The sequence below is a fragment of the Narcine bancroftii genome, chromosome 3 (assembly GCF_036971445.1).
Source record: "Narcine bancroftii isolate sNarBan1 chromosome 3, sNarBan1.hap1, whole genome shotgun sequence".
Lineage (NCBI taxonomy): Eukaryota > Metazoa > Chordata > Chondrichthyes > Torpediniformes > Narcinidae > Narcine > Narcine bancroftii.
In genome coordinates, this window is record NC_091471.1 from 132,781,660 (window position 1) to 132,793,776 (window position 12,117).

General features: G+C 39.6%; 1 protein-coding gene across 1 annotated transcript in view; it reads right to left on the reverse strand.

Moving 5' to 3' along the window:
• The window catches only part of LOC138757570 (interleukin-8-like), a 59,026-nt gene extending 48,567 nt beyond the window's left edge, over positions 1–10,459 (reverse strand). Inside the window, exon 1 of the mRNA XM_069925154.1 lies at positions 10,347–10,459. The gene's annotated coding sequence lies outside the window, so the exon portion shown is untranslated. The remainder of the gene's footprint in view (positions 1–10,346) is intronic.
• Positions 10,460–12,117: the final 1,658 nt, after the last annotated feature.

The window sequence follows — 12,117 nt, forward strand, 5'->3', positions numbered from 1 at the left end:
AATATTGGAAGCAGTCCTGAAGAGATTCACTTGACTAGTTCTATTCCTAGAAAAGTTCAGATCGATATTATGTGGTCTTATTGAAACATTTATAGAATCCTTGGCAAAACTGATAATAAAATAAAATAAAATAAGATAAAAGGGATAAAAATAAAAGAGAAGGAATATAAAATCAGACTATTTGCAGATGACATCATAGTATACTTAACAGAACCAGAATTATCAATAAAAAAATTACATAAGAAATTGAAGGAATATGGAGAAATATCGGGGTACAAGATCATTGCAAATAAAAGTGAAGCGATGCCAATGAATAATGCGGATTTCACGTTTAAGAAAGAATCACCATTTAAAAGGCAAACACAAGCAATCCAATACCTAGCTATTAGACTAGATAATAATCTAGGCCATCTATAGAAATTATCAGCCATTAATGAAAAAATTACAAGATGACTTAGAACATTGGAAAGATTTACTACTAACACTGATAGGAAGGGTAAATTGCATTAAAATGTTAATATCTTCCCAAGGATACAATACCTATTTCAATTGTTACCAATTCCCTTAACAGAGAAATTCTTCAACGAGCTAAAGAAAATAATAAGGAAATTCTTACGGAAAGGGGGGGAAACTAAGGATAGCACTAGATAAATAAACAGAATGGTACAAACAAGGGGGCTTACAGCTACCAAACTTTAAGAATTAATATAGAGCAGCACAATTAAGATATCAGATTTTTAATCAAACAAGGAAAAAACCAGATTGGACCAGGTTAGAGCTAGATAAAATAGGGGAGAAGGTACCAGAACATATACTTTATAATTGAGATGAAAAACTGGTGCAACATGGAAGTTCATCAGTACTGCGCCATCTGCTCAACATTTGGAAGAAGATTCACATAGAAAGGAAAAAACAAATTAACAACTACCAAAATTATTATTGATGCAAAATTAACCAATCTCTCTCACAATAGATAACCTTTCCTTTAGAGAATGGGAGAGAAAAGGGATCAAAAGAATAGAAAATTGTTTTTTGGGAAATAATTTATTATCTTTTGAACAAATGAAGTAGAAATATGGTATAACTCACGGTACAATGTTTACATACCACCAACTGAAAACCTACTTAAAGGACAAATTGGGAAGCAGGCTGAGGTTACCAGAAGGAAGCAGTTTTGAATATGTGATTACAGACACAATGATAATTAAAAGATTTATAATAAACATGTACATCAAGCTGCAAGAGAAAGAGAATGATGAAATAAGCTGTAAACCCAAACAAAGTGGGAACAAGCTCTAAACATAAAGATAAAAAATGAAAAATGGGAAAAGCTATGCTCCGGAACTATGAGAAATACAATAAACACGATGTTACGCATGATACAATATAATTGGTTACACAGGCTATATATCACACCCCAAAAGTTAAATAAATGGGATCCAACAGTATCAGATAGATGTTTTAGCTGTAAGAAGGAAACGGGAACAACAGTACATGCAATTTGGGCATGTGAGAAAGTGGAAAAGTTTTGGGAAGATCTAAATCAGGTATTAAATAAAATCACAAAAAGCAACATACCAAAAAAGCCAGAGATCTTTCTTCTAAGTAATATAAGAAGTAAAGAACTTGGACTCGATTTGGATGGAGCACAAAAAAGATTTATTATGATAGCCTTAGCTGTAGCAAAAAAATGTATTATGTCAACCTGGAAATCAGAAGAGAACCTGAGAGTACAACAATGGTACATGGAAATGAATAAATGTATTCCATTGGAAAAAATAAAGTCATAGTATTCGAACAAATTTGGGAACTGTACATGGAACACAACAGAGAGGGCCTACTGCGGACCTTCACCCCCTAAAATGATAAAATGAGAAGAAGACGAAATGAACTGAACATGTGTGTAAAAGTAGATGACACAATTTTCTTGTTTATTTTCATTGTGTGATGACATTGTTTAATGGGTTTATTGTATTGTATATGTTGAACGTTTAGTGGGTAGGGAGGGGGTGGGAAGGAGGGTGGGGTGGGAAGAAGGGAGGGAAGGGAGGGGGGATAAAGGGGAGAAAATGACACCGTATATTCAAGAGGGAAATGTTTGTGTGTATTTTGGTTAATATGGTTCATAGTGTGAAAATTTTTTTTGAATGTTTAAAAACTACAGGGTCTGCAGACTTCTGTGGGGTTTTTTTGAGTTAACTTGGCTTGCAGATGGGAATTCATCTGCCATGAACTTGATTGAGTTTTTTTGTAGAGGCCGCCAGATTATTGTTGAGGGTAGGGTGGCAGACACTATTTACTTGGTTTTTAGCAAGGCTCTTGACAGGCCTCACATAGTAGGCTGGTCTGGATGGTCAGATTGCTTGAAATCCAAGGTGAGCTGGCCAATTGGATACTGAAATAGCTTGATGGTAGGAGGCAGAGTGGAGGATTATTTATTACTCAGATTGTAGGCCTGTGACTTGACATCAGAGCCACAGGGATGAGTGCTAGGCTCACTATTATTTGTCAGCTATATTAATGAATTGGATGACAATGTAGTTAGCATGGTAATAACTTTGTAAATGAATCAAAATTGGTGGTGAAGAAAGTTATATAGATGATTTGGGAAAATGGGCCAAGAAATGGCAGATGGAATTTAAATTGGACAAGTGAAGATATTGCACTTAACTGGTTAAATCAGCACAAGATTTACATGGTGAATGGTAGTCCTGAGAGTAATGCAGAACAAAGAACTGAGGGAACAGGTATTATAGTTATAGCCTTGATCGGTTAGGGCCTTGAGGACAGGAGCAGAGTGTTACATTACAACTGTACAGGATGTTGTTAAGTCTGCATTTGTGAGTATTGTGAGCAGTATTCATCACCCAGATTCATGGGTGATATTGTTAATCTGGAAAGGATGCAGAAAAGATTAATGAGCATGTTGTTGGGTCTGCTAGACTTTAATTATAAAGAGAGACTAGATAGGCTGCGACTTTTTTCCCTGTATTTTTGGAGGATAGAAGTTTGTAAAATCATGAGGCACAAAGATAAAGTAAATAGTCATAGTCCTTTTCCCAAAGTAGATGAATCTAAATCTAGAGGGCATAGACAAGATGAGAGGGGAAAGCTTAATGGGGATTTGAGGGGCACCTTCTTCATACAGAGGGTGGTGAGTATATGGATGAGATGCCAGAGGAGATGGAAGAAGCAGGGAAAATTGTAACATCCAAAAGTCATTGAGACAGGTCCAGTATATGGTTAGGGAAGTTTTAAGATGTGGGCCAACACATGAGACTAGCTTGGCCAGCATGGACAAGTTGGACCAAAGGGCCTATTTCTGTGCAGTCGACCTCTGTTTCTATAATTAAAAATCTTTTTCAAGCTCTGTGGATTCTACATTCTATGGTCAGAAATGGTAGGATGCAAAGATTAAATTTCAATTGCAAATTCTGATGAGGTAGGGAATCTGGAAAATACCCCTATTTTTAAATAAATCATCAGAAGTGCAAAGAGGCAATTTATTCGAGATACTATTATAGCAAATTCTCAGAAATTGTTCATTTTTCCACCTCAGATGGTGACTTGACTGGAAGGGGGAGGTGGAGATCAAAATGAGACATAACACAAGGTAATTTCAAAGACAGAATATGGACAGAAGCTCTTTGTCTTATCTCAGCAACATGAATCACCACATGTCTCCAGCAGGAGACAGGTGGAGTCAGTCCAAGGTGCATTCTGTTTTCTCAGGGCTCCAGACAATATATCAGCCCTTTCTTTAACATTGTCCTTATAAACATGCCAACAAGATCGTGTAACCACCAGAAAACAGGAAAGGAAAAATACACATTTAATATTAATTGCATAAAACTGAATAAATACTAATAAACAGAGGAAAGTAGAAAAAATCAAGAATAGAAAAAATAACACAAGACAAATATTAAAAGAAACAGAAATAAAAATGAACACAGACCTATAGATTTGAAAAGATAATAATGATCTGAAAAGAAAAATTACTGAATGTAATAAATTTTGTTCAAAAATGTTTTAAATAGAAGCAGAAAGGCAATAATGACAAAATACACAGTTCAGAAAGCCTGAGGGGTTGTGTTTCCTTCTGCATGCATTTCTCTAATCGCCAATCCAAGTTGGAGAGGAACGTACTTGAGGATTGGAATTGCAGGCTACTCATAATATGATTGCTCTTATGCCCTACAATGAAGAGGTTCCATGGAAGAGGGGACTATTAAAATATTGTTGGTACGATTATCTGGTGGGTAGTGAAGTCAGTGTGCAGTAGTGGAGAGAACCATGGCTTTAACGACAAGAAAATTGAAGAAACCGTCCATTCTCTTTGGACAGCTTTGAAATATACGATTTTATTGCACCTGAACTGAATAAAGACCCAAGGATTCCATCACACCTTTGACTTGAGATTGCTGAGATGATTGACAGATGATCTTTTCATTCCTTTCATTGCATTCCTTGTTCTTGTGTCAACTTTCCTTATTTTCAATACAAGCTTAACGACAGTGAGGGATTCTCTCACAGCAGCATAAACACAGTAAACTGAGCTACCCCTCAGCCAACCTTAAGAAGGAATGATAGGTTGTGGGATTTTAGAGGGAGGCATTTGTTGGGATGGGCAATGGGAAAAGATGGCCTCATTCAACTACATTTGGCTGATGTTGCATTAGTTAAGTTGAGTGAATGATGTAATGAAGATACGCATTACCAATTATTTAATATCACCATGCATGTCCATCATACATAGAGACATAGAAAATAGGTGTAGGTGTAGGAGTAGACCATTTGGCCCTTCAAGCCTACAACTCCATTCATGGCTGATCATCTACTCAGTACTCAGAACCCAGTACCTGCCTTCTCCCCATACCCCTTAGCCACAAGAGCCAAATCTAACTCCTCTTAAATATAAAGAACTGGCTTAAACAACTTCCTGTGGCAAAGAATTCCACAGATTCACCACTTTCTGAGAGAATTTTTTTTCTCATCTCAGTCTTGAAGGACCCTTATCCTTAAACTGTGTCCCCTAGTTCTGGTTTTCCCCAACATCGGGAACAACCTTCCTGCATCAAGCCTGTCCAATCCCTTAAGAATTGTACACATTTCTATAAGATCCCCCTCAATCTTCTAAATTCCAGTGAGTATAAGCCTAGTCAATTCAGCCTTTCTTCATATGGAAGTCCTGCCATCCCTGGTATCAATCTAGTAAACCTCTCTGCACTCCCTCCATGGCAAGAATGTCTTTCCTCAGATAAGGAGACCAAAACTGTACACAATACTCCAGGTGTGGTCTCATCAAGGCCTTGTACAGCTGCAGTAGGACCTCCCTACTCCTGTACTCAAATCCTCTTGCTATGAATGCCAACATGCCATTCACTTTCCTCACTGTCTGCTGTACCTGCATGCCCACTTTCAAAGACTGGTGCACAGTAACACCCAGGTCTTGTTGCATCTCTCCTTTTCCTAATCGGACACCATTTAGGTAATAATCTTCTTACCTGCTCTTGCCTCCAAAGTGGATAACCTCACATTTATCCACATTATATTGCATCTGCCATGCCTTGGCCCACTCACCTAATTTGTCCAAGTCACCCTGCATCCTCTTAGCATCCTCTACACAACTAACCCTGCCACCCAGCTTCATGTCATCTGCAAACTTGGAGATGTTGCTTTCTAGTCCCTCATCTAAGTCATTGATATATATTGTAAATAACTGTGGTCCCAGCACTGAACCTTGCGGTACCCCACTAGTCACCGCCTGCCATTCTGAAAATAACTCGTTTATTCCTACTCTTTGTTTCCTGTCTGTCAACCAATTCTCTATCCACTTCACTTCCATACCTCCTATACCATGCACTTTAAGTTTGTACACTAATCTCCTGTGTGGGACCTCATCAAAAGCCTTTTTAAAGTCCAGATATACCAAATCCACTGGTTCTCTATTACTTACATCCTTCAAAAATTCTAGTAGATTCGTCAGACATGATTTTCCCTTCATAAAACCATGCTGACTCTGTCCAATGATATCACTACTTTCCAAATGTGCTGCCATCGCCTCTTTAATAACCGCCTCTAGCATTTTCCCCACTGTCGATGTCAGGCTAACTGGTCTATAGTTTCCTCTATTTCTCTCTCCCTCTCTTCTTAAAGAGTGGGGTTACATTTACCACCCTTCAATCCGCAGGAACTAATCCAGAATCTAAAGTTTTGAAAAATTATCTCTAATACATTCGTCATTTCTTTGGGAAAATATCTGATCATATTTGGTGGGCTGATTTGATTAAAGTTCAATTTTTAGCCTGCAAAATTATTGTATTCCATGAAAAAAATGTAGCTTTTAAAATTCTGCATGCAATATAGCCAAAAATCCCCTAGAGCCGCAAAACATCGGTCATTTATGCAGTAGCATCATTGGTAACATCATTTTCCAGTATACGACTGTAATGTCACGTAGTCAGTTAGCAACATCCTGTGGCTGAGTATGAAGAAATGTGACAAGTTTAATTAGGGGAAAATAGTGGTGATGTCTGTGTTAGTATTTTAATAACATTAGATCATAGATCTATAATTCCTGCAGATAATCCTCACTAAAATATACAAAAATCTAAAAATGTTACACATAAATAAAGTTCAAAGTTTACAAAAATAAATTAGTTTCTATGAAATACAACTGCTGTGCTTGCTTGTTGGATGCAAGCAACTACAACACAGCAGAGGTCTTTAAAATATGATGCAAATATTAAGTAAATAACAATTATAAAATTATGAATGAAATGAGAATAAATCTAGATTGTAAAAGAATTTTGAAAATTTTTGCAGTAAGTTCCATGATTTATTTTGTAACTGTGTAAAATTAAATAACGATCCTCTTTGCAGATTTAAGTAGCTACAAATATCACCAAGAGCTCTGTGCACCTGATAATATGAAGAAGTGTTTGCATTATTCCACCTCCTCCTGGCATAGCTCCACTCTTCCCGATCGATCTACCTCCACTCCTCTTGATATACCTCCAGTATTCCAATATAACTGCACTCCTCCTAATGTATGCCCACAACTCCTGGATGCTCCTGCCCTCCTCCGGTGATCCCCCTGATGGGCCTCCACTATTCCCTGACAGACCTCCAAACTTCCAGACACACAGATGCATCGCCAAGTTCTCCAGAGGTATTTCTAGTTACCCTGATGTACCTCCTATCATCACAATGTAGCTCCCGTCACCCCGATGTAGCTCCAGTTCACCTTACTATTTCTTTTTTACCTTTCACTCTGGATCTTCTTAGCTATAACATTTTTACTGACAATTGGATGTTTGCTATTTACTGCACCAAGTTGGCAGCAGCCTTTAGCTAAACGCATCTCAATCTTTGCCAAGTTTTTGAGCAATTCCTTGCTTGCTTCTTCAGACAAAAGATAAAATGGGGGGATAAGTTTGTGAAATATAAAAATTTCCATGAGATATATTTTCTTATCAGCTTAGAGTCTAAATGGATAATTTCCTGTGTTTGTTTTTGTGTCACTACCTTTTGTTATGAAATAAAACTTTCATTTCCTGGGAAACTCCAAGCAGTCGTAAATTGCTGATTCACAGCAATGACAACACATGTAAAGTATCTGAGGGAGGTGGATTAGCTAGAGAAAGCAGCTGCATGAAGATAAAGAAAATATCCTACTCGACAGCATAATAAACAGCAAACTTATGCTCTGCATCCTTGTCCTCTTTGTGCCGTCTGCAGCTTCCAAACAAGTTAAGAAATTACAAAGCATTCGATGGAGGCCATTAATTTTTCTAGGATCTACTATTATCTATTAAGTGGATAATAGATGATGTAGCCAGAGGTTACAATTATTCCATATAAGAAAGTAAAAGAAATGTGAATGTCACAGGCTAAGGTTTTTTAGGAAAATATCACAGTGAATGCACTCTAAGACAAGGAGTCTGTTTTTTCACTAATTAGCTAAGGCATAAACATGAACTCGATCAAAGCTGGAGTAATATTGAAAGTTAATTTAACAAGGATATGACATGGGCCGGCAGGATTGGAAAAGTGGTTAACAGCGATCAGGAGTGGGGTTTGAAGCCCACACTGCCTGTAAGGAATTTGTACATGCTCCCCATGTCTGTGTGGGTTTTCCACGGAGGCTCTGGTTCCACCCACCGTTCAAAATGTACCGGGAGTGTACGTTAATGTGTAAATTGGGAAGCACGGTCTCATGGGCCGATAAGGCCTGTTGCCATTCTGTATGTTTAAATTTAAATTAAACAACGGGGATAATTAATAATTTAAAAGAACTGGAAAAATTGAATTGTATCTCATTTTGGGCAAAATATTTTATTCTGCCTTCTGGAACTGAACAAGCATGAGCAAATATATCTTTCTAAAATACCTCCTAACAGGGTGTCTTAATAGGTACAGAATATAGAACAAGCTACCAGAGGAAGTGGTAGAGTCAGGAACAATTGTAACTCTTCAAAGACATTTGACATGAAACGGTTAGATGGGTATGAGCCAAATGCAGGAAAATGGGACTATTTAGTCAACGTGGAAAAGTTGGGCCAAAGGGTATGTTTCTGGGCTGTAGAATTCTATGAATTGATATGATCATTAGAAGTAAAAATATATAAAATTGTTTTGAACTTTATGTAAGTTTAAGTAAAATACACATCCAAGAAAGGCTAAAGGCTAATATTTAATTGTTTATCTCATCTGCAGCAGCATCGATTGGAAGGTCAGGAATGAACCTGCACTGTCAATGTATTAAAACATTGTCTAAATTCATCCACCCAAAGTTTATGGAGAATATTGAAATCATCCCAGAAGGTCCCCACTGTGAACATCGTGTACGTTTCTTTTAATGGTAATTTCAATTGGGGTTGCAGCTGATCGTTTGAGCCAACTTTTTTTCCTCTCTCAGTGCAACCCTTAAAAGTGAGACCAGAGTCTGTCTGGAGTCAGACGCAGCCTGGATGCAGATGATCGATGGGTAAGTTTTACTCCATTACCCTCAGCAACTGTGCTCTCAGAGCCAGAAGAGCAAACCTGCTCCACTCAAGTACACAGCAAATTTGCCATAGTGTAGATATCACTGCTTTATCGGACAAAGTGCATGAATTAAGCCAGAAAACATTTGACCAACTCTAACTCTCTATTTAACTGCTCCTTTTTTCTGGAAGATGCATGGGCTAAAATCAAAGCTGCAGCCTTGAATTCATGTGAATTTGCAGTTAAGAAGGAGATTTCCAATTTCCAATTCTCCTTTAAAACTACTTACTACATGATGCTCAGCTAACAACTTTCTGCATTGAGCAAAGTGACTCAGAATTATGGGCTACAGACTCCACTGTTAACTTACCCTTCAATCTTCAAGTTTTACCTCTTGGGGCAAAGATGCCAGATTAAAATTCACATAAATGAACATACATTGTCTGGGGAAAAGGAGGTCCCACAAGACCTCTGTCGCCAGTATTCAGGGACATTATCAGCATAATTTTAGACTGACATTGCTCACCAAATGGGAATGAAGATTAGCTGTAAGAGGGATAGAGAGGAGAAAATTAGTCTTGAAGCTGGCCTAAAATATCCCCTCTACATTTCTGTGATAGGCTGTGAAAGAATGTCTGAAGGCAATTGAGGAGGAAAATTAATTGAAATGATGAGTAGCTTGCATCACCACCCAACTTTGAATCATTCTGTCCTATTAACCCATGTGATCAGACAGGAAAATCCTACCTAATGTCCATGAATCTACAGGGGGGACAATAGAAACACAATAAAATTCTATTGGATATCTTCAGCTGGTACTATGTATATGTTACACCTATGTTATATTTAGTTAAATTAAAACCATTCAGACTACAGAGAGATCCTTTCTTAAATTATTTACATCAATCCAAAATTCCACTGTCACAAAATAATAACATTGTATCAAAGTTTGATCATTGATTCTCCAAAATATTTAGCAAATTTTCTTACTATGATAGTTTTCATAAAGAATTTAAATTATTCTTAAATTGCACGATATAGCCTTCATTCCTTACGAAATTTCCATAGTTCCATGAAGCAAACAGAAGTCTAATAATGTGGCAGTTCGCAGTGTCCAACACACCAAGATGGCGACTGAACATGGAGATCCTACAAGGGCCATACCAACTAAATCAGCTTCCTTTAAGGGCTGCTGTCCCCACGGAGGAAAACAGCGAGGCCCAGTGGGAATGCCAGCCTATCTGTGGCTGGCAAACTGGTGATGTCATTTCTGCTGGAAGCAGTGTGACAACCAGGCCCAACAGGCCTATATAGAGGCAGGGTGAACTGTTTATAAAGTTAGCATTGACTGTACTCACCTCATGCAAGTAACTTGCTTTCACGTCCTGCCGTAGCACGTACTACATTGGAGATCCTGACTAACCCAAATGGCATTTTGGACCCAAGGATGGAGGAACAAGCAACATTCCATGCAGTTTCAGTGAAACTGTCGACATTCTGGACTTCACAGCTGCTGGCATAGATAGAGCAGGCCAAGGCCCAGTTCCAGAATCAACAGATCACAGCCAATGCCAAGAGGTATTACTACATGGTGAACTTGCTCAACTAGGACACAGCCACCAGGGTCATTGTTTCCTCTGGCAGCCTTCAGAGCAGGGCAAATATGTGGCTATCAAAGAGCTATTAACTTTTGGACTCTTGAAATGCAAGCCCATGGCTTGACTGCTGCACATGGATGGATTGGAGATCAGGGCCCCTTCCGCTCTCATGAATGGTATATTACCATTAATCGATGGCCACAAGCCTTGCCTGCACTTTGAGCAGATCTTCCTGGAATGACTACCGGAGGATATCCAGCTTGAGCGGACATCCTCTGGAGAGCAAAGAGATATTCCAGCATCATGGTAGGCCAAGTCACAAAGCCTCATGTGCAGCGGATGACTAGATTGCGACAGACGACCAGCAGGCCAATGGAATCCCCTTGAGCAGTACTGTTTCCATTACCAATGGTATTGTTCGGAGGCCTGTCAATGCCGCTCTCCCTGCGCATTTCAGAGAAATGCCATGACTGACCGTCACCAGTGGCTGTGGCGGTTGGCCAATGAGACAGCCTTCTCCACATGTTGGACTTCCTATCAGAGCGACGGTTCCTAGATGACACCAGGGCCGATATCAGCGTCGTAACACCCATAACAGAAAACCAAGACCAGCCCTGAGGGCCACAAACAATTCCAACATCTGAAACTTCAGCACCCGCACCAGCCCACTTCACTTTGGGAACAGCCATTTCATGTGAAGGTTCACCCTGGCAGCAGTACAACAACCACTTCTGGGGGCAGACTTTCTCAGGGCTCATTACTTGTTGGTGGTCCTAAAAGGACGGCAGTTAGAACATGCCAATACTTTGCAGACACCCCCACCCCCTACCTACCTTCCATCTCTGCTGATGATAACGAGTTTGCATGTATCCTGGTGGAATTCCCCTCCATGGTGGTACCATCATTTACCTCAACAGAACCAAAACATGGGGAATGGCACCACATCCTCACTAAGGGTCTCCGCCTACATGCCAGGACACACTGCCTCCCTCTGAGAAACTCAACCTTGCTAAGGAGGAGTTCCAGAAGATGGAAGGCCTGGGAATAGAGTGGCGGTCCAACGCTCCCTTGGCATCCCCCCGTATATGGTCCCATAGGCGGCAGGAGGATGGAGACTGTGTGGGGATTATTGCCGCCTCAATGAGGCCACCACACTGGACAGGTATCTGGTGCCCCACATACAGAACTTCACTGCAAATTACAGGGGGCATGGATATTCTCTAAGGTCGACCACATAAGAGGCTATCACTAAATCCCAGTCCACCTGAAGGACATTGCTATCATACCCTTCAGTTTGTTTGAGATCCTTGGGATGCTTTTTGGGCTTAAAAATGTGGGTCAGACATTCCAGAGACTGATGGTCATGGGATCTCAAGTTTGCATTCATTTACTTGGACGACATTCTGATAGCCAGCCACAACCAAAAAGAACACACGGCCCACATAAGGCAACTATGCACCAGCCTCAGCGAGTTTGGCCTGACCATCAACCCAGGCTAAATGCCAGTTGGGTGAGAGACAATAGACTTCCT